The sequence below is a fragment of the Aythya ferina genome (genome assembly GCF_964211825.1).
Source record: "Aythya ferina genome assembly, chromosome: 1".
Taxonomy (NCBI): domain Eukaryota; kingdom Metazoa; phylum Chordata; class Aves; order Anseriformes; family Anatidae; genus Aythya; species Aythya ferina.
Window position 1 is genome coordinate 76,214,745 of NC_140296.1, and position 22,325 is coordinate 76,237,069.

Here is a 22,325-nt window from a genome sequence, read left to right on the forward strand (position 1 = left end):
CTGTTTAGCTGCTTTTACAATAAATGACAGTTTTGATTTCCTTTATAAATATTGCACATGTAGCACAATTGTTTTCATACATCACAACAAAATACCAAAAGAAAAGGAGTTAGGTGAGTGTTATACTGAATGATCGGGCATGCATTTATTCAAGTGCATGCCCATGGGTTTAGGGTTTTTATACAAGATATACATGTATTACCCAACATCATACCAATTTTTTCATAGCATTAATAAGCCAAAATGATACAGTAAGAATATATGAAAATCATAAATATCTTGAAATTTATTTCCCTTGGGGAAAAAAAAAATATAGAAAATAGTTGCTTAATAGAATTTCTCCATCCAGACTATAGACTTGTGCTTCTGTGTTGGATCAAAATTGACTCATTATGGCACAGGCATAAACTTTCCACAGAAACTCAGGTGCCAGACTGGTTTTGTAATTGTCTCTTCAGTTTTTTAGGATAGCTAAATGTCTATCAATTCCACTTCTACTCAGTATTATAGTACTTTTCCACAAGGAACAGCATTTATTAAACTTACACCTGTGGTTTGAGGTTGCTTTTTTTTTTTTTTTTTATGCAAGTATTAGCTGTATTAAAACTGATAACAGTGCATTAAAGGATGAAATACCAGCTGGCATGGAAAGGCAATACACCAGCTGGCATTTTATCCCATGCTCATTGGGGTCTGACTTGATTCACATTTGATTAGGCCTCCAGAGATTCAATATTCCCTAATTTGTCATCTATTAAGTGTTCTATTTATCACCAGAGAGAACAGAATCAACCTTTCCTCCCCTGCCCTTACTATTTCTAGAGATACTAATGTACAACACAGTTAGAAGGTAAGCAGAAATGACGGCAGTAGCAGGGAAGGTCAATTTTATTTGCCAAGTTTTTTATACAGGTGATTCGGTGTGTTTTGTGGGTTTTGTTGTTGTTCCAAGTCAGCATATCTACCTTTTTTCAAGGCAAAGTTAGTCTTTATTTACAACTTATACAGTTCAAAAATAGACACAAGCTGCTATAAGCTTCTCACAGATGAAAATTGTTACTTTCACAAAACCTTCCCTTGATCCCTTCCCACCTTTCCCTCTCTTCACCCTGGCATTCTCACCTAACCTCTTAAAACATGAAGAATGTCCTTAGCAAAAAGAGATGTGCAAAAAAGTTCACTGAGGCCCAACCATCAACACAGTCCATGCTCCCACTTAAATAATAAAAAGTCATTGCACTTTGTGAGGTACACAGGCATGTGTGAATGCAGATGAACCCTAACTTTGTGGAATATAGCCATCACAGCTAAATCTGTACCCATCAGCTGGCAAGGTGCAGAATTATTCTCACCTATAGAGATTTACCCCATGATGAGTGGCACCAGAAAAAGAAAAAAAAAAAAAAAAGAAAAAAAAAAGTGTTAAGAAACATGGAACTATTTACGGATGTGGATTTTTTATCAACAAATCAGGACTGTTTCTCTCATGAATCTATTTCAAAACCTCACAAATTAAAATGATTTTAACATTTACTCTAAATGAAATAGCTCCTTCAACAAAGGATGGCTAAGACAAATTCCTCTTTACCCTGACCTTTTCAAAGATTTTTTTCTTTTATTGAATAATGTACATGCCCTTAATATTTGATTCAAAACCTGCTGGAGCTGCTACCACTCTTGCAAAGGTGTAAGAGAAAAGCATGAAAGAAACCCTTCTTTTAAAACATATCCCCTTATAACATATCTAATAGGTCAGTGATTGTCTTCTGAATGTAGAAAATGGGCAGGCTGCCTAAACCCCAGTTACACTAGACTCTACAGAGTAGTGCCAGACTATTTGGAGGTTTTTCTAGGCTCCTCTCCTGCCTAGAGATAGTAACTAATTCAACTTCAGCTTGTCATCTCCATCCCATTACTTAAGGCCAAATTCGTACAGTCTGCATTCTTTGCACATCAGGTAGCCTTGCTCTAATATTCCTAACTCCCCAGAAGACCAAATGCTAAGAGAGCAAACATCACAATTTGTCAGCATGATATGAGGGTTTTTTTTCAGAGACGATTTATGAAGTGTATTTTAGGGAAGCTAATGTGGGGGAAAGGAAAATTTTATGTTGCTGTGGCAACTTGAGAAAAAAAAAAAAAAAGAAAAAAAAAAAGATTAATGCTGCAACACCTATGTTCAGAGCAGTTTACTTTTAAAATACCATTGATTTCCTCAGTGAAGGAAAGCACTCAGCCAATTTTACAGCAGATGACTTCTGCTTCCCAACCCTGCAGTGTTAAAAGTTCAAACTAAAACAAAGCTCTTCTGCAGCGCAATTACTTGAGGCTTTTCAAAAGAGGAACCGATGTGCATCCGGATCATACACGTGGTCTTGGTGAGTGGACTGTATTGTAAGATTTATTTCAGACATTTAGCTCTTGGTCCAACCAGTAGCCCATGAAAAATGCTGGGAAATTCCACCATTCTGTTTATACTTTGGCACAGTCTGCTCCTTTTTTCCTCCCTATGGCCAAACTTCAGCCTGCCAAAGACCTCTTCCCCTGAGTGAATTGCAGCCAAACCAGTATTAAACCCAGAAATGGAGGAAAAGCCAGATCTTTCCCCAGAGAATGGGGTTTGTAAGGAGCCCACAATAAAAATGGCTTTAACTGGAAAAGCATAGAAAAATCTCAGTTAACTACACAAGGGATCAATTAAAGGAAAGATTTTAAGGGGAAGAGATCCCACTGATCAGTACAAAAAAATGGATTTTGATGAGAAAGAAAGTCTGAAACTAAAAGTAGAAAAAGTAGATGCAGGGAGGAGCAGGGTGAGAGGATGAGGACGATAATAGAAAGCCAGAACGAAATAGGATTTTCAAGCAAATTAAAATAGAAATGCATGGGTCACATTACAGATAGCCCAGACAATGTGAAGACAGGTTTTTGAATTTGATGAAAAAGATTAAAAAACTACTGAGGGGATTTGGTGTATTGAGAGGTAAAAAGGTTACAGTAGGAAGTCCAGAGATCCTTGTCAGCTGCTCTTTCATATATTAAAGGGAAGATTGCAAGAAAGCAATGAGGATGATCAGAAAGGACCACAGTAATTCTATAAGAGGTAGTGAAGACAGCAGATTGCATGCTTCGATGATTTCTTGTTCATAGCAGCAGTCTCTGCAGGCATGCCTGGATGCTCATGGCTCCACAGAGGTCCCATCAGAAGCTGTGGAGCTCCAGCCTCCTGAGCTGGGAGCTCCCCTGGATGAACAGAAGTTTTCTGGGCAGAGCCCTGTACATGCTTTGGTACATTTGAGATATTCAGCAATAACTAAATACTTAACACAGGCTGTAAAAGACACAGGTGCTCACCTCCTGTGAAACTCATACAGTCTTAAAGCTGAGAATGACAATAACAAAAATTGTGCATGCACAATCTGTGGCTTGGAATGAACCTCTCACTGAGAAGAACCCATTGTTTCCCTTTCCAAGAGCACCAAAGGGTTCAGGTTGTGTTTACTTTGTTGTTGTTTTGTTGTGTTTTTTTTCACTTCTGAGAACCAAAAATGTTGTTTGGAGGAAAGAGTGGGCAGCAGGCAGGCCTGACTCTTGGCTGCTGCCAAATGAGCATGCTGCTCCTGAAGCAACAGCTTCTTTCCAGAGAGGAAAGGCTCTTGCAGCCCTCTGCTCTGCTCTTACCTTCTCCTCCAGTGCCGCGCAGCCTACTTTGTGGTATCTGGCTTTTTCTCCCCTGTCTTAAGCAGTTTAACACAGGAATGAAAGAAAAACTTACCTGGAATACTCTGTTACATAGAGCTTTATGTCCAAATTGGAGTTAATTCAGAGCTACTTACCTAGGAAAGAGACTGCATTTAATAAAGGGAAAACCCTTTTCTTATGGAATTTCCTTTTCTTTCTTGACCACAGAAAGTACTGGCAATTAAAGTGGCTGTTTCTGATGGAGATCAGCTGTTTTTCACTGAACAATAAGCCATTTCCAGTTAACATAGTTATTGTTTGAATTTCTTCTACTGTTTTCATGATGTTGCTGGTTGCATTTAATTATATCCCTGTGGAAACAAAGAGATAACATCCTCCTTTCTCAATATATCTCTCTCACACATGCTAGTAACCAGCTTCCTAATTACTGAGTAAGGCTACTGCTAATGACAACATAATCAAAATGTAGAAATTCATTTTTCAAATGCATGAAAAAACACCATCTGCATGCATTTTTTAAGTGAGACATTAAAAGCCTGACTCCTTCTGTTCTGTGGACATTAAAAATGTGTAAAAATGAGGGTTTTCCCTGGTGCCGTTGGCCAAAATCTCTCTTTTACCCACAATTGCTCAGTCTGTTCAGTTCAAATTATTCATAATATTACATCTAATTTCTCTTTCTTTAATTTCATGTCATTATTTCTCATCACATTCCTTCTCAGCACTTAACCCTTTCAATACAGATTATTATGATACTCATTTAATTATGATTCAGTCAAGGTTTGTATGCTCAGTTCTCTTTGTTCACTATTTTTTCTGGTTTGCTGTCTTCAGATCACATTCTGGTAATGTATTTTTGGTAACAGGATGCTCAGAGCATGATGAAATAGGTCCTGTTTTGTCACACACACAGAGGGACTCTCACTTCTCCCTCATATCTCTATGTAGCCTAAAGGTAATTCTCATTTCTTTTATTCCCATACCACATAATACATAAATCAGAGGTAAGGTCATGGCTAGTTTGTTCTTCAGTGTCAACTCTAGATTTCTCTGTTACCTCCAGTTCCTTTCAAGGTAGCATCTTTAGTTTTCCCTTCATCTGAACTTTTCCCATCTGGACTGTTTCACTATTTGTATATGTACTTATTTTTTATGTTAAACTCTTGATCTATTTTCAGACTGTATATTTTCTCCCAAAGCCTTTATTAGTAGTAATTTTCTCAGTTGTATTTTAACATATTTTTTACTCACTGGTATTTCTATTTCTCACAAATTGGTATAATCCACAAATTACATTAATGTATTTATAAGACTGATCCTAATTGCCTGTGCATCTGCCCTTATTCCTTGCTGAGTATTTATGTTATTGCCTAAGGCTCTAGTGAGCATTCAGTCCATATGAACATAGCTAAAATGCCTGTGGGGTAGACACTTTGCTGGATATTTAGAATCTGCCTCAATTTTCACTCAATTCAGCTGAAATACTTCCAGTGACACAGATCAAGTCAGAAGACATGACACAGCTTCTGCATGACCACAGCTGGGCTATGTGCATTGGCATTACAGCTCTGAGTAGGGTAACCAAGAAGAAGCATAAAATCCTTGGTAAGGAGGAGAGAAGTGTTTAGCAGAGCAGCATCACTGAGAGGCTGCCCTGGCAATGAAAGCAATGCAGCACGAGTACATTTTTATTAACAGAAATGCCTAAAGGGGTAACACTACAGCTACCTAAACTTTGAGCAGCCCTTTTCACTGTTTCTCTTTGAATGGAACTAAATTTCTCTCTTGTTAAGAATGTTTTCCAACCCCTATAGACTACAAATTGAGTTCAGGAATCACCAAAAATTTTGCACAATGTGCTTCAAAGAAAATTCTATATCTAGTGATGAATGTTTCATAACTAAGAAGAAAAACAAGTTGAGAGACTTTTTTTGCCCGTGTACAAAACCTACTTTTTCTGTGTGGTACTTTGGCTTTTAACCAGCATACCAATGAGTTCCGATATTCTGTATTCTATGTGTTTTAGCTACATTTATAAATATGCCATACCCCAGAAAATACAAATAGTCTAAAATTAGGTAACTGATACATGAAGGTATCCTTACTAATGAATATGTTTTCCATAGTTTTCCATTCAGCAATTAATTATTCTGATGGCAACAGGTTTTCCCTCCTGTAAATTAGGATATTTCTTCTTTAATGATTTGGAATTGCCAGTAAGGGATTAGCACTCCTGAGCTAAGGAACTGCCTTCAGGCAGCAGCTCCAGCCACAAGAGAGAAGAGCTGAAAATAGCAAGAAAAACAACCACCTCTCACTGCACTGGGGCTCACTGCACCACAAGGCACAGGAAAGACAGGGGGCCCTATATTTTTTGACACATCAGCATCATCAGGAATGTCTCCTATTTCCTTCAGGGAAAAATTCCTGGTCTCTGTATATGCAGCTACTTATGACAAAAAGAATACCTCAGTGAACTGTGAAAGATCAATTCCGACAGGGATTAAATGGCAGTATTGTCCAATAAATGACTTTGTAGCATTTTTTAGATCTACTAAATATCATTAATTCATGGTTGTAAAATCTGCTAAGACTTTTTTGAGGAAAGACAATGCATGTGGAAACAAGTGCAAGGTCATACTGTAGAACAAATTGCTGTGACTTTCCAACAGAGCTTTCTACCAAAATTTTTATTGAATATCATTTGAAAATCAGATGGAAAATTGAAAGCTGGCAAATGAAAATTTAAAACCTAGCAAGCTGGGGTTCTCCCCTTCTGAGGTCACCTCCCATTCGGCAGGAGGTGCCTGTGCAGAAGCTGTGCGCAGCCCCTGCGACAGAGGCTCCGCGATGACAAAACCTCTTCCGCTAGGGGCCACTGCAGCCCCAGCCTCGCACCTCCTCCGTTGCACAAGTGGGACGGTGGCTCTGGTTGGTACCCGGACAGATGCTTTCAACCCAACTGAGAGCTCAGAAAATTGCTAGGGAAAAAAAAAAAAAAAAAAAAAAAAAAAAAAAAAAAAAAAAGTATATTTGAAGTATATTTGTTCAGATGTAAGCCTAGCCCTGCATCCAAATGCTACTTAAGTCCTTTCCAGAACCCAAGGACACTTGAAGAACCTACGTCAGATGAAAATTCGTGATCTGTACAGCTTTTCACACCAAGGTTGGTAGCAGTTGTGGTAACATTTATTCCACCCATCAAAAGAAGCCACCTAAGAACTAGAAAAGATATTACATTGAGATATTACTTTGAGATGCAGTTATGAGAAACCAATGAAAGCTGTCTTCCCACGGATTTGTGTCAGGTAGGTGAGGACATGCTTCAATTTTTCCCAAAGTGGTGGCATTCAGAAAGCAATCTCCCAGCAGACATCAGATTCTCTGATGCCTTATCATGCTGCAGCTTTTCTCTCAAGTGAATGAAAAGAGTTCCCTACTCTTTCAGCCACCTATCCTTTGATAATCCAGAGGATCTCTGGAAGGTCTTTGGCCTTGTGTCTAATCACACTAAGTGAGATCCACAGTCACAGTCAGATCAAACTATCTACTGACTAGTTTCTTAAGCAGGCTACAAGTAAGTAGCACAGAACCCAGACACTACAATGTATTTTTATAGGTAAATAACAAGTGGGATAGTGGGTTGGGGTTTTTAATGGAACTGGAAAATGTTTTCAGAAATTCTTTCCTTTCTTCAGCCCCAAAAGAAATGGGGGAAAATGTAAATAACATTTGATTCCGTACTTTCATTCACTTTCTCTCCTATCCCACTGGCACAGACTTAAAAATATAGGTTTATATATCTGTACATTGATAATCTGATTTGTGCTAGAGAAGAAATGTAGTTATTTAATACATTTTAGGTTCACAGGATATCAACATATGAGAATAACTACCTGAAGGACTACAGCCTTAATATCAGGCTTCATTCATTGTTATTCTACACAGGCAGAAATGATCTCTGGATCAGCAGTGACATGAGACCCAGCAACAGGGGATCTCCAGTTAATAGAGGATGTAATAGTCACTTTTTCACCATGTCTTCTAAACCATCCTTCTGAAAGATATGTGACAAATGCATTTACCATAAATGATGGGTGTTTTCCCTCTTCTACCCTCAAATCATATTTAACCAGTATGTTTTTGTAGATGGTTTAAACCAATCCAAAGTCCTACCAAAGGTGAAAAGTTTCTCACTCTCCTCCTAAACCCAAGCAATAGGGCTGAGCCCCTGCTTATTGTCAGCACCACTGTAGTGCTGTAGGTCATTACACAGTTGTGCAATGACCTACAGCAGCTCAGATCCAGCTGAGAATCAAGACCTAAATACATTCTGCCACCTAAAACCTTTTGGCTACATCAGACCTTCCTTCTGCATCTTCATGCAATTAGGTAATTGTTCATATCCAGACAAAGAAGGGCATGGGGACACACAGATGAAAGCAGGGGCAGGGGGATTACTCCATTTAGCAACACCACCATAGGCTGGCTGTAACTGCATAAAAATTCTGATTTGTGCAGTTTCTGACTCAATATGAGAGCTTAGTGACAGTAATAATAATAGATATTATTACATTGATTTAAAACTTCATCCCAATTTTTGCCTTTCTCACTCTGGTATAGTATTACCTATATTACCTGTTACAGTTTTCTAGTTCCTGTGATTGAACTGCTGCTATATGCACAGCACAGTAATTCCCAGGGACATATCTGATTCTAAAGGAGTGAGATAAGAAGAGCAGTTAATGGATTTCCTTACTAGCTCATTTTTGAAGTGGTTACTGGTAGTTTCCATTTTCCTTTGTCATATTCCTATAAAAAAAAAAAATAAATAAATTAAAAAAAAAAAAAAGTCCACAAATGCTACAACTCTCAAAGCTAGATTTAGAGGCTAAAAACTGTGAATATCTTAGTGATATTCATTAAGTTTTAGTTGTTTCACACTAGGATGTTTATTCCACACACACACACACACACACACAAAAAAAAAAAAAAAAAAAAAAAAGTATGTTCTCATTTTAGGCTGCCTAAAACAATTTGAATAACTTGGGCTAAAGTAGCAAGGGAGTGACGCTGGAACAGAAGCTACCAGGGCTGAAGCCACAGCTCAAATTAAAATCCACATTGTTAGAATAACTTCACTATTCTAGCTGTGGCTGGAACATATCTCTTCCATTGTATTTTGGAGAAAAAAAGGAGACATAACAACTGCAAGCAGCCCCTTGTCTTAGACAGAATCACATGAAAGACTTAATCTCCATATCTGTTATCATCAGGTGAACTTCACTAAAATGATTTTCCGTTTAAAAATCTTAATTTTAGATTTCTTTTTCATCTTAATTCTACATTAACCTGCTGTGATAGAGATTAAACTGTAAAATGTTTAAGTAGTTGAAAGAAAAAAGAAATATGCAAATTGTATGCATTTATGTGCTTTCCTTACATACATATGTCTAGCCAGCTAGGAAGCTGCAGCATCCTCCTGTAGTACCAGGGCAGTACAAGGGAGAGATCAGGCACCCTCAAGCTTCAGCTTGAAGCTCTAGTGGACTCTGCACCTTCTAAAGAGAAGGGCATGTTGCCACCTAGTTAAAACAGAATCCTGTACCCATCAACCAAAAGTGTCCTGGTGGCTTTTAAACAGCAGGCTGAGACCCCTGCAACATTACAAGCAGATCAGAACATTCACCAGAGCAGCAAAAGAAATTTGTTCCAATATTCTGATTTCAGGGTGTCAGTAGTACTTTCACTGCTCTTGAAGGACAACCAAAACTCTCCTACATCCCATTCCCATGGTGTCTCAGAGATACCCAGACCAAAGTAGAGATCTCATGTTTGCAGGATTAATTCTCAGCAAGGAAGATAAAGAATTACTCTTAGACGGATTACAATTACTTGCTGTTAATCACTTTTGTTCAGTGCTTTGCCTAGAACTGAGAGAAACACATGGGCAGGCATTTAATGTTTGTGATAACCAGAAGCCAACGCAGTAGTTTCCTGGAAAGGAGAGTTTTTGTGTGGGTAGATATTTGGATTTATATATGCACATTTACTGCTTATAAAGCTGCCTGAAAGGAAGACATGCAGAAACATTTGCTAGGATGGTGTAACTTCAAATTTTCCAGAAACTGTTCAGCAAGAACTCGCAAAAAAAGGTGATTTTGCATGACTAAATATGGGTGTTTTTAACATATACTTTAAGGATATGAGATATAACGAATAGTATCGACCTCTATAGATTGGAGGTCTTTTATCACATTCCTGTATTAGCCACCTACATATGATTAATCAGATCTTAAACACAGTTGACCATGTTAACCAGATTTCCCCTGACTAACAGAGAGTTGGGTGATTAGCTCAGATGCAGACACTTACATTTTAGACAATTAAAGATTAATATTCAGGATTAATATTCATTTCCTTTATTTTAAATTTTAACTGACAAAGGATATAAGGATACTCTAGATTTTTGGAGGGGGGGCGGGGGCGACAACTTTTTTTTGTTTTGTTTTGTTTTTGTTTTTTTCCTGCTGTACCACTGCTTGAAAGAGGACTTTCTTAAATGCACTCTCACTAAAGCATTCCTACTTCAGCATTATACTCATTTGGCCATTCAAGACAGTGAATGGGAAAGATTACACAGGAGTTCAGTAATTTACTCCTAATGCAGAGGTTAAACACCCCTTCAGTCTGAAGGAAACCTCTATTAATGCTTTGAGAAAGGCCATAAAGGGAACGTGAAATGCAATACATACAGTTCAAAGAGAGCACAGTTCTGTTCCATTACAAATTATACTGTTCTTTGGATTTCTTTTGTCCTACAAAACAGACTACTTCTTACAATCAATCTGCAATGCCTATCTGCACTTATTGAAGCTAAAATCTACCTTCATGCTCAGCAAAATGGGGAAGGAGATACTCCTACACTATAAAGACATAAAGTCAATAATGACAGAAGAGAGAATGGAAAAAAAAAAAAAAAAAAAAAAAAAAAAAAAAAAAACTGCACACACAAGGAAGGAAGGAAGGAAATAAATAAAAAAAAAGTTAGAATACTGTCCAGGCAGGTGACCTGAAAATAAAAATCCAGAATTTTACTAGATACGGTAGGGGTTTCAAAGCTTTTCATTACTTATTATAAAATGTTCATCATTCTTACAGTCTTATTTTGGAGCAGGGACAATCATTTATGAATTATTTGTGGAAAATCTAGCACCTGGAAGCAATTAAGATAAGGTTTATAATTTGGGGTATCACTATAAAGTAAGGGTTAAATAGTGATAGTTTAAAGCCTGAAATTCTGCACTGGTATTTCTGAGACAGCTCATCAGAGCACTATAAGAACTGCTCGTGCACATGGCCCATCCTCCTGCTTACCCGTTTGCTTCCTTGGATGAGTCTATTAAACAAGATGAGATGGAGCATTAAGTGAATGCTCAGTAATTTAACAGCTCTGCTCAGCAAGGTTACTTACAGAGGCTGATTCACTTCATATGTTTTAAAGACAGATTAAGTATTTTGTTTTTATTTTCACTAAGCGACTTGATCAAACCACAGGGTTCCCCTTCTACTCTGGCAACTGCTTCTTTAAAAATTTGTTCTTCTTGCTGGCTTTAAATGCTCCTCTGTGGTGTTGCCCCAGAGTATTCCAGCCACTCCCATATTCTGGGAGAAACAATTCTGGCAGATATTTTATTTTCCTGAGTTAGTTCAACTGGCTGCATCATTTGTTTCTCTTAAAGCATTCTTATACAGTTTGACATTTGCGAGAAGATCAAGAAATTCACTTGATAAATGGAGGTCAGCCCATCAGAAACAGAGCCCTTTTATCCACTAGACAAATGGCTAAATCTAAATTGAAGGAAATGGTTCTGAGATAATTTCAACCCCTTTTGTAAACTGTTCACACTAATTGCAGGCAGAGAGAGTTAGCTGAAACTAAAATTGCTTGGACTGAAATTTAGCTCCCGGAATTTGGCAAAACAAAACAAAACAAAAAAGGCCATTTATTTATTCAAGATAGAGCTAGAATTTACTCAACTGTTTTTCTTTTTGATTTACGCTGTCTGAAACTGAATGGTTGTACATTATAAAAATGATTTCTAGGGCAATAGCTTTATAGCTTCTAAATGCTGCCAGTGTCATAAACAGTGACATTTGTAAGTTGCTAAGGGAAGACCTTGAGAACAGAAAGCTCAGAGTTTCTCAGACTCATCTTACTCAGATAGATCTCAAGCCACAGCTAAACTCAGAATTATACCCTCAGTAAATTCAGGCCACTGTTTCTCAGTCACTATTGACTACCTAATTAGGATGCTCTCAAATTAGGATGAAGCCAGATATTAAATTGAAGTTAAAAATGTGTGACAGTTTGCAGGATTGCTGTGTATATCTGCCTTATTACCAATATCTTGAAAATATGCCAATTATTATTTGAAATAACTTGTCAGCTTCTAGGCTAAGAGAAGGGAAGAAAGAGAGAGGGCGAGAGCTCCTTTTGGTTCAAAGAAGCAAACAAACAAACCAAAAAAAAAAAGGAAGCAGGAGGAAATTTCACCTAAGGAGAGCCAAAAGTTTGGGTGAAGGTTTTCCCATCTACTGTTGACAGCGAAAGCCACAGACGTAGGAACTTTTCTCTGAAATTGAATGTGTAACATTAAGATCAGAGAAACTGCATTCACATATGCAAAAACCCTCTCAATTTCTTGAGCAAATACTGCTTCTTTCTAGAGTTGCCTTTACCATAGCTTTAAAGAAACTGCATCCACACACACAAAGCTATGTGCATTTTAACCATGTCCACTTAATAACTAAATGCTGCTCCAAAACTTGCTATAGCAAACATTTCTGTAAAATCAGGAATTTGACCCATCTTCATTCCTTGTCATCTTTGCTTCTCTCTCTCTCCCCACAGCTAAATTTCTCAACACCACATCTTATGCAGCTGATGGTTTGCCTTACCTCTGTAAAAATAAAGTCTGTCTGGAAGACTGTGTTGCTAGTCCTCCTGCTTCAAAACCAGCATTGCTAATTGCCTGGGTCTGAGGAAACAATGTGATGATTTACTGCCTGTTTCTGTGCAAGTCCTGTGCCTATCTGCAGTTCCCAGCTGGTAGGAGGGGAGAGGTAGAGAGAAGAAATGCTGAAGTACGGGTTAGGCTACAAAACACAGGTGGTAGCACTGCTGCCACACACACCTCATGTACCAATAAGAACTGGGTTTGGTTTGTGAAGAAAACTTCAGTAGAAGCCAAACCGCTGCATACATACCAACCTATAAATCTGGGCAAAGAATTTTTTGCAGTTCCAGGAAGGCATGTAAATAAATGCAGCTGTACAGTAAAACCATACCCTACCAGGAGGGAAAAAGTTTATCCACACAGAGCAAAACCAAAATATGTAACTTGATCTTTACAGTATAGTACCTGCTTTATAACAAGACTTCTGCAGAGACTTGTTTCTTGTCCTCACCAAGGGACTGCAATAGCTTTGCTTCTGGGAAAGGAAGGGTGATCACTTCCCTTGGCTCCCTTGACTTCCAGCTGTTCTGTGCATGAGGGTAGTGTGCTTCAGAAGAGCTGAATAAAGGCATTTAATATCCCTCAGTTCCCTTCTTTTCCTCCAGAGTGGAATTCACAGAGAGAAAGTAAGTAGACTTTAGGTAGAAACAGTGAAATATTATCAGTCATCCAAGATGGAATTAGTTTGGTGAAGCAGAAATAATAGTTTCTTTAGGATCAACTCAACAACCGGAATGACATTGCTAATTGTTGTTTATTTTATTTTTCAATAAAACTTAGTTTAAAAATTGATTGTTTTCTGTATTTAAACTTTGATTTGCTTTGTTTTCTTTTTCATTGGTTTAGGCCAAATCAATTCAGCAGAGTACCTAAAGAACTTCAGGCAATTTAAAGGAGCATTTTCAGAAGCAGAAGGGTTTATTCTAATAAAATAATTTGCCCAAATGCTGATCATCTGCAACTGAGTGCTCTTGATTGCTGAGCTGATCACTTGCACTGTGGTCTATGCACATGATTATACTTCTTCTGCTGTATTTGCAGAGCTGTTTCATATAGGGCATACATAACAGCACTCCTGCCTCATTCCTACAGAAAGTCCCATAGGAATGAGATGCAGTGTGAGAGGCGCTAAAGTGGTGCACCAGTCAGGAAGAGGAGGATATCAGCTTAGCAGTATCTGTCTTCTTGCAGTACCACTTTGACAGTTCAGCTTCCCCATGCCTTTTTCCAAAAAAAAAAATGGCAAATGCAGAAACTGTACCACATCTGCCTCTTACATTTGGCCCCTTTTAAAATCTAGTAATAATCATATACACCATCTATACATTCATGCAACAAGGAGCTGCATTAAACTCTACACAGCTGCTTATTTGGAAGAGCTAAGCTAACCATACTTCCTTGAAACAAGCAGTCATTCTCTCTCTCAGATTTCTTTTTCTCCTTTCCTCTTGATTTTTATTAGTATAATGAATTACAATAATGCTTTAATAAAAAATGTTACAATATCAGTGTTAAACTTTTAAAAACAACAGTGAGCCTTTGTCTTTTTGGTTTACATCATATTAGTGCAGCCCATTTCCCACCTCCCATAATCGCCCAGTTCCTTCCAGTCCACATGGCTTGGGATAGTATCCTAAAATAAACATCTTCCATCCCTCTGTCTGGGCTCTAAAATTCCACCCTGAGAAAAAAAGAAAAAAAAAAAAAAAAAAGTTAAAAAAAAAAAAAGTTTCATGTAACACTTTGTTACTTTCTATCTTGGAAAAAAAATCTGATTCCTTAAGCTCTCTGGCTGCACCAAGAGGGCCCGCCACATCTGTGAAACTCATTGACTGTGTGTACCGCCACAGTATGAAGCAAAATTTCAGCTTTATGAGCTTTAGCTTGTGTGAAGCCCAGCAGTAACGTCATCAGAGCCCTGTGGGCATGGCAGGGAGGACCAGCAACAATGACATGCTGTAGCCTTTGTGGGAGCAGGTCCAACAGGGCTGCACGCTCCATCTAGAACATTGCTGAATCTCAACGCAATCCAAAATACCATTCGTGTTACAATATTTTGAGCTGCCAACCACTGGTAAATTTATTGACTGTCAAGCTAAAAAAATACAGAGATGTCAGCCATTTATTTTAATATACTTTTAGATGGCCATTATGGAGGCAAGATAGAGTAGGAGAGAAAATACCTTCCCTCCTCTCTTGAGGCATGTTTCCAGATTACTGGAGTGGACTGACTGCTCTTACTTGGATAATTTTAGTAGTAGACACAGAGCTGTACAGTATGCCATATATGAAAATGCAGCATGGATTTATGGATTTTTGAATAGGAGGTCTGCTTCAAAAATTTCCTCTGACCTTCACATGCAAATACAGGGAAGAGATACACATCATGTTGCGCTTTCAGTGCCCCAAGCACAACAGCTAACTAGTTAATGCATAATTATACAGCCACATGAAGAAAAAAAATCTTCCTCTGAGAGTCCAATTTTAATTATGCTCCAACCAATGACCCTTTTCAGCATTGATTTCAACAGGAGAAAGGCACATGACTTTAAAACTGCATTTCTCATACAGATGTAGGGACCAAGATGGGACCTGGAGTGTAGTTAAAGTTCTATCTTTTATTCTCCCAATTAATTCATGGCTGTGAATACTAACCTGGGGGGAGATTAGATAGCTTCTCTGCAAGTGCTATTTGAGCTTTTTGACTATTTCCGTGAATGAAATTCCAGCAATAAAAGTGATTACCACCTCACAAATTCTGTGGAGAGGATGCACTGCCTGGCACATTAAATTGTAAAACCTCTAATTACATGTTGCAATAAGCAGCCAAATGCTGCTGTAGCAACACACCACTAAACACAGTCTCCTTTTTGAAAGGTGTAAATATAAACAACAGACTTCTGCCACAGCTGCACTGGCTGATTTTAAGTAACCAATGCGTTTTTTTGTTTTCTTGTTTTTTGTTTTTAACTGTTCACCCACAGGGTCCAATTCTCCAGGGATTGACAGTACTGTAATTTAACTGACTTGGAACAGTTCAAGTCCCCTCGCCCACAAATGATGGTAGAATCCAATCGATGGAGGGGGTAGGGGTTTTCACACAGAAGAAAATACAGCTCACTCTCTTGCCCAGCATAGTGGGAGAAGAAGACACAGCAGATGTGTCTTTCCTCCTGATTCTAAATAAGCTTTCTCTGCTTCCAATATATTTCTTCAGCTTAGTCAGAAAGCTGTCCAAGTGTATGAAGGCCAAAGAGGTCACTGAAAGCCATTGCTTTTTTATGGGCTGAAAGCAGGAGGTCACAACCCTGAGCTTTAAAAAATATATTCAGGGAAGAATAAATGTCATAGGTAAGGCAAACTCATATTCTTCCTTTCACTGTTTTCAGCTTTTCTAAAAACCTTTTTCCACTCAAAGTTGTGCTACATGTTCGACAATATTTGTATTGCATACTGCTTCTTGCTTGTGAAAAGTAGACATATTTTCACTGTGTTCATCATGGAGGATGAACACAAAAGTCTGTGCTAAGCAAGGCTCTAGCTTTCTACTCCTAGTGGTTCTGGAGAAGATGGATCATTTACATCAGAAGTGGTTGCAAGGAAAATCTGGAGAACCCCCACCTCAGTGTGATGGTGGAGCAGCCTGCCCAGCAGGCCTGCCCAGGAAGCATCCAGACCCTGACCCCAACACTATCGGCCAAAAATCCAGATAAGGCTTTATGCAGGACATGCCCTGCTACCCATAAAATAAAGGAAAACTTGAGACACATTTAAGCTCAGAAAATCACTATTTCCCAAAATAACTTCAGCTAAAAAACTTGCAAGGAGTGTTACATTCACGACAACAGTAAGCAAACACCTCCCGTCTCGAGGTCAGCCAAGAAACTGATCTACAAGGCAGCTCTCAGAAAACAATGTGATGGCTACCACGAGAATGTTTTTTTTCTTCAGAGTTGTGCTATAAGGAGCCAAATTTTCCAAAGAATTCACTTTTCATTTTGTCATCATAAGAATGGAATTTTCAAAAGAGTTTATCAAAGCACGCATTAACCCTCTGAAAAGCTGGCTGTTGAGCTTTCCAGACACTGCATTTAAAAGCATACTTCTGAATCCTGCAGGTAGCTATAGACCTTGTACACATTTGGTTGCTTTTGCTTTTCCTCTTCTTGTATGTTGGATGCAGTTTTACTTTTGTGACACCTGGGCTTTTTCTAGGGAGCTTTGTAATTATATCTATATTGTATGAATAAAGAGGTTAACTGTGAGGAAAAGACACAGAAATACCTGAACAAATCCTGTAAGCTGTCCACAGAATCAGGACAAAAATTTGGCCCCACAACCCACTGGACTGTACTCAGAGTTGCAGTTCTGTTTCCTGATGAAAATCACACTGCAAGGAGGTGCTGACTGAACCAATGATCCCTTTCCTGCAGTGTGATGTTGACTGACACATGATTCTTAGAACTAAATAACTATATATTTTGTAGATTAATATTTAAAATATCATGGTTGCCTAAATACCAACCTTTGCATTTTTAGTGATTTAGACATATTTTCAAGCTGGTGCTTTAGAGAGGTTTTATTCTGTTTCATTCTCAAAAGCTAGAATCATGTTAACAACAGTTAAATCTTTGTAAGATGCACTTTTCTCCATTTTCTTTATAATGTTTACATTCTGTATTCTAAATTGTAAAATCCAAAGCAAGAGAAATATACTGCTAGAGGAGACAAATGCATGGATTTTGAGCTCTCAGCCTTCAGACATACAGTTTTTGACTTGGGCTGGGCACAAGAAGCACAAAATGTATGCCGAGAAATTAATATATATTCCCTCAGTTAAGAGAATGTTCTAAGATGTTTTTTAGGCGTACTTCTGCATTTGTGTTACTATGCCACCGGATTTGGTATTCTTCACGCAGGATCATTCAGGATCACTGCAGTCTTTGCCAGCAGTTGAAGTAATGCTGCAGTTTCTGAGCTCATGAAAAATATGATAAGTGGGAAATGGATTTCCTTACCTGTCTCAAGGGAAGATGGGTAGAAACAGTGCTAGGGTGTCTGCCTTAGAACATGGTCTGAAAGGTTCATCTCTGACAGAAAAAATGTAATTTGCATTCTATACGTGTTCATTTTGGATTATTTCAGGACATTTCTTGAGGTAGTCAGTAGTCCCTTTCTGCTTTTCAAGAAACTGAAACAGAGAAGAAAAAAAAAAAAAAAGAAAAAAAAAAAAAAAAAAGGCCTAAAATGTGTTAAGTCATTGCAAGCAACTGAAACTGACTCCAAACTCAATAGGTAACGAATTTTGAATACTCATTTTTTTGTGAATCAATCAGAAAGTCCCACAACAGTCTACACACTGATGGAACTGAAATTGTCACCTAACAAGGGAAGCCTCAAAATTTAAGCAGTATCCAGACAGCAGAATGTACTGCTGCAGAGAAATAGAATCAGCAGTTTCTGAACTAAACGTAACTCATTTCATTAGTCTTGTTTTACCTTTATACTTTCTCATTCCCACTCACCCCAACTAACTCAGAAGAATGAAAGCATATTATATGTATTTGAAAATCTTTAGAAGACATACTACAGTAAAATATCAATCAGCAGCTCTGGAGGAGAAGCTCATACCTCTCAAATGAGGAAGGTACTGTTTTGCTATAAACTGGGGTTGTCAAACAGTCTGCAAGGCCACTTAGATACTGGGTTTTCTGCAGTTACTCTGGTCAAGGATAAATGTTAAATGATCTGCAATTGAAAAGCTCAATATTCCATTATCAAATCTTTTAGACAGTCAATACTCTATGACATTGGATTATCCTAGATTTATCAGAAAATAAATCACCGCCTTTGCCTGAACACACTAAAAAGCTAGGAGCACAAAAGATCATTTATATTTAGAACAGAAAAATCAGCTGATAAGTCTCAAACATGACTGGCTTCATAGTATTTTGTTAAGGACCTGAAAATCTTTAGTTCTCTTTTAAAACAAACTATATTTGAATACTCATAGCAGTTAAACTGCCTAACAAAATTTATGATCAAAGGAAATGTGAAATAATTGCTAGTGGTTTGTGCAGCAAATGCCTCATACAAATAAAGGCAACAATATCAATAGAAACTAATTTGGTTCAAAATGTAAGGAAACAGACCTCACAGGGGGGGAAATAAAAAATGTATACATTCATGCTATCAATCCACAGTTATTTTTAAATTTCCACTGTGAAGTGACAGCACCAGCAGAAATGAGTTCTCCTGAACAGTATGCTGATCATAAGCATGATCTGAGTAATAAGGATTTCAGATTTTGTTGGACATTTTCCACAGTCCTCTAGATGAGTCCTTAGTAAAGATTTCCCCTGGGGGAGAGGTTGGGAAAGCCAAAAAACATCAACAACAACAAAACCAGGAAGCTCACCTCTGGAAGTCAATGTCAAAATTAAAGTATATGACAGAATTTGACTTAAGTGGGATCACCACTTCTGTATATTTCTGCTACCATGATGATAAAGTCTGCCTGTTCAAGAAGAAAACATGTCAGGAATTGAATCCCCTTATAATCATGACCTTCCCATGCTCAGAACAGCAGCTTCAATACAAGCTTTAATGTCCTTTTTTTTTTTTTTTTTTTTTTTTTTTTTGTGCTGCTCAAAAGCAGCGCAAATAATTTTCCAATAATGAAAGCAAGATTAACTTTCATGAAGTTCATGGTGTTTTATAGATCACTGTCATATCTCAAGAGTCTCGTAGTACGTTGCCAGTATCTACTGTGAAATAACTCATATGTATCACTTTTGAAGATTTCAATAAATTTGTCAAGAAGGTCACAAAAGCTTTGCAAGGAAATGCAAGTGAAAGAACTCATTGTCTGTAAAACTTTGAAAGGTTATCTGTAGTACTGACATCACCCAGATTTAAATACCGAAGCATCATAATCTTCACTATCTACATTACAGTGTTCACATATTCCAGACTTCAGACATCCAGGTTCTTCTCTTGACCAAAATTCTTGCCCTCCAACAAATTCCATATGAAGAACAGTAAAAGTAAACTTTGTTCCATCTGCAGGGTGGGGGTGAAGACAATCATGATTCATTACCACTGAATGCTGTTTGGAGAGTAAAAAGATGGCTCCTCATTATTGACCATGTACTTTTTGGTTCTCCGATGCCCTGTGCAGGAAGAAGACTGGCCATGGAAAATGTTGACAGTATTTAAAAGACAGAGACAAAATGAAGTATAACAGATTTTCCAAGTCTGTTGCATATACAAAGAGAACAGTCATGTTAGCTTTGCTGCACTGAAGTACACACTTGCTAGCAAACAGTATCCATTCTACACACCTCCACTGAAATTTATGGTATTGCCACATTCCACATTACCATAATACCACATTCACCATAAGAAGGTCCAGCCCTAAGATTCATGTCAATCTATGTATTTCCTAACCTGTTAAAGACAGCTTGGAATAATGCCAAACCACATACTTTAACCCTTGAGAAGCCACTTCTGGACACTAGCACTCCCCCCACTAACCTACCTCACCATTCATGGGTAAGCTTGTAGTGTAACTAAACAAAGGCCACTGCAACCTCATCTAATTGATGCTCATGATCTAAACTTGGAACAATCTGAAATCGTGCCAGAACACAGAATGGAGCCTTGTTAGCAGCACAGATGATCCTCTATCCGCAGAGAGAACACATAAGATGGTTTCTCATCTGGGGCTTATCTTCAGCATTTGACTGTGAGCTACATGGTCTTATGGAGATTATGAGAAATTTGCTAAAAAAGATGACAGGAGCAAAAGGTAATTTACTAAAATGTTTTGAGTCTTTCTGGAGTGATGCCACCAAAACCTGATGGGGAAACCTCACTTTCATCTGGCTTCTATTATTTTGGTGTACCATATGACGAGTTGTCCTTTCCTACCCATTACATGGACTATTTAGAGGATAATAATGTAGATGCCAATAATCTGTAACTACACAGAGAGCTACCTTTCATTCATACAGTCATGTCTCTATGTATAAAGTAAGGTGAAGTGCTTTATGGACAAAGCACATGATGAGCCTCAGCAGAGAAGAAATTTCTAGTGAACAAACAACAAAAGCACATTCTGAAGATTTTTTAGAACTTCATTTGTTAGTCAGTGAACAAATATAGGTGGGATTCATCTGCTCTAACATAAACACAGGAATGACAGATATCTAAGGATGAGAGTGTCACTCTAGATTCCCTTTGTATAATCAACCAGGAGGGAAACCTGAGAGAAACTCATTTTATCTGTGGGTCAGATAAATCACTTTGTGGAGATGTATGTAAAAAGAGCCTAAGTGATTAGCTCAAGATAAGAAATATAACATTTAGACATCTATATTTGAATAATTCAGGATTTCTCACTAATACTGAAGAGTGTGGTAATGTCATGCTTAAACTACACTAATATCAGGTTGGCAAGAAAGCTCTGTCTCTTTCTGGAGGAGAACACAATTGCAGTAAGTCGGTGTTTATTTTTCCTGCATGTCTTCTGAATTACAGCAGTACACAATATATCCCAGTACTGCTGCCTATGCAACTACATCTGAAACAAAGTGCTGGAACATGCCTTCAACTGTTTATGCCACCAGAAACATATAACACTTCATCAACCTTTGTCTATCATAGCCTTCCAGAATATTTAGTCATTTTAAACAGACTTAATTGCCTTTCATGATGAGATCACCCACCTAGTTGACCAAGGAAAGCCAGCTGATGTAATATTTTTGGATTTCAGCAAACATTTCAATAATTTTTCACATCAGATTCTTCTGGACAAAATGTCCAGCATACAGGTAGATAAATACATATCATGATAGGTGAACAATTATCTGACCAGTCAGGCTCAAAGGGTAGAGTTCCAATGGGCTCCATTCTGGAACCAGTTCTCTTCAATGTTTCTCATAGATGATCTGGATGCATGATTGAATGCAGTAAATTCAAAGATAATACTAAATTATGAGGAGCTGGTGACTCCCCTGAGGGTGGAGAGGTCTTACAGAGAAATCTTGACAAATTAGAGGGCTGGAAAATCACCAAACCCATTAAATTTAACAAGAACAAGAGCAAGATTCTGCCCCTGGTTATGGGGCAATCCCAGCTGTATATACAGACTGTGGGATGAGAGGCTGGAGAGCAGTCGTGCAGAAAGGGATCTGGGTGTTCTGGTCAATGACAGGTTGAACACTGGCCAGCAGCGTGCCCTGGCAGCCAAAAGGACCAACCATACCCTGGGCTGTGTCAGGCACGGCACTGCTAGCTCGTCAAGGGAAGGGATTGTCCTGCTTTGCTCTGCACTGCTGTGGCCTCACCTCGAGTACTCTGTGCAGTCTTAGGTACCGCAGGATAAAAAGAACATAAAACAATTAGATAGTATCCAAAGGAGCACTATGAAGATGGTGAAGGGTCTGGAGGGCAAGATGTGTGAGGAGCAGCTGAGGCCCCTTGGTTTGTTCGTCCCCGAGCAGAGCAGGCTGAGGGGAGGCCTCATGGCAGGAGTGGAGGGGCAGGCGCTGAGCTCTGCTCTCTGGGGACAGCAACAGGACCCGAGGGAATGGCATGGAG

The 22,325-nt window shown here is 38.4% G+C and overlaps 1 long non-coding RNA gene across 2 annotated transcripts in view; it reads right to left on the reverse strand.

Moving 5' to 3' along the window:
• LOC311429320 overlaps positions 1–22,325 on the reverse strand; it is a 147,676-nt gene that overhangs the window by 51,097 nt on the left and 74,254 nt on the right. The window contains exons 2-4 of one of the 2 annotated variants that reach the window (XR_014688219.1): positions 17,741–17,913; positions 8,462–8,514; positions 3,837–4,052 (exon numbers count right to left, since the gene is read on the reverse strand). This is a non-coding gene — a long non-coding RNA (uncharacterized lncRNA). Of the gene's footprint in view, positions 1–3,836; positions 4,053–8,408; positions 8,515–17,740; positions 17,914–22,325 lie in introns of both variants that reach the window. The other variant, XR_014688220.1, reaches the window with a different exon arrangement.